General features: G+C 39.6%; 1 pseudogene; it reads left to right on the top strand.

Moving 5' to 3' along the window:
* Window positions 1-320: 320 nt before the first annotated feature.
* On the top strand, window positions 321-439 carry LOC111731645 (annotated as a pseudogene).
* Window positions 440-649: the final 210 nt, after the last annotated feature.

A 649-nucleotide genomic window follows, 5' to 3' on the forward strand; every position in this document is an offset into this window, starting at 1 on the left:
ATGAGACACACTTATTTGATAAGCCCACAACCTAGAAAGAAAACATGGAAGCAACATATGACGATAGAGTTGTGAACCTCATATCATGTGCAAAAACACAGCATAGAGGGTCTAATATTCGGGCAGAGATTTTGAAGATCGCTAAGCATTTGCTAGAAAGAGAAAGGGCCTCTTATAATTATATATAGCATGTACTTAAATTAACTGTATAGTTAATGCTAGAATCCTAAATTTGACCATCAAGAGAGGTTGGCCTGCTTGTGGCCTTTGGCAAAGACTTTATATGTTGGTTGCAATAAAAGGGTATAAAAAAGGGAATGTCCCACCACCATGCCACCCTGAACACACCTGATCATGTCTGATCTCAGAAGCTAAGCAGGGTCAGGCTTGGTTAGTACTTGGATGGGAGATCACCTAGGAACACCAGGTGCCGTAAGCATAAATAAATAAATGGGAATGTTATGAGGGCTGTGAGGCGTGAGCTCTGCTTAAATAAGCAGTGTTAGTTTCTAGGATTATATGGCCTAAGGGCAAGCAAGTCAGAAAAAGTTCATTCTGCTACTTTGGTTTTATAAAAAAAAATATGGGTGATTTGGGACCGAGACTGTGTTTCTTTGAAAAACAACAGTTGTAGAAAGCAATCCCAACT

The sequence above is a fragment of the Pteropus vampyrus genome, unplaced genomic scaffold (genome assembly GCF_000151845.1).
Source record: "Pteropus vampyrus isolate Shadow unplaced genomic scaffold, Pvam_2.0 Scaffold389, whole genome shotgun sequence".
In the NCBI taxonomy this organism is placed as follows: domain Eukaryota; kingdom Metazoa; phylum Chordata; class Mammalia; order Chiroptera; family Pteropodidae; genus Pteropus; species Pteropus vampyrus.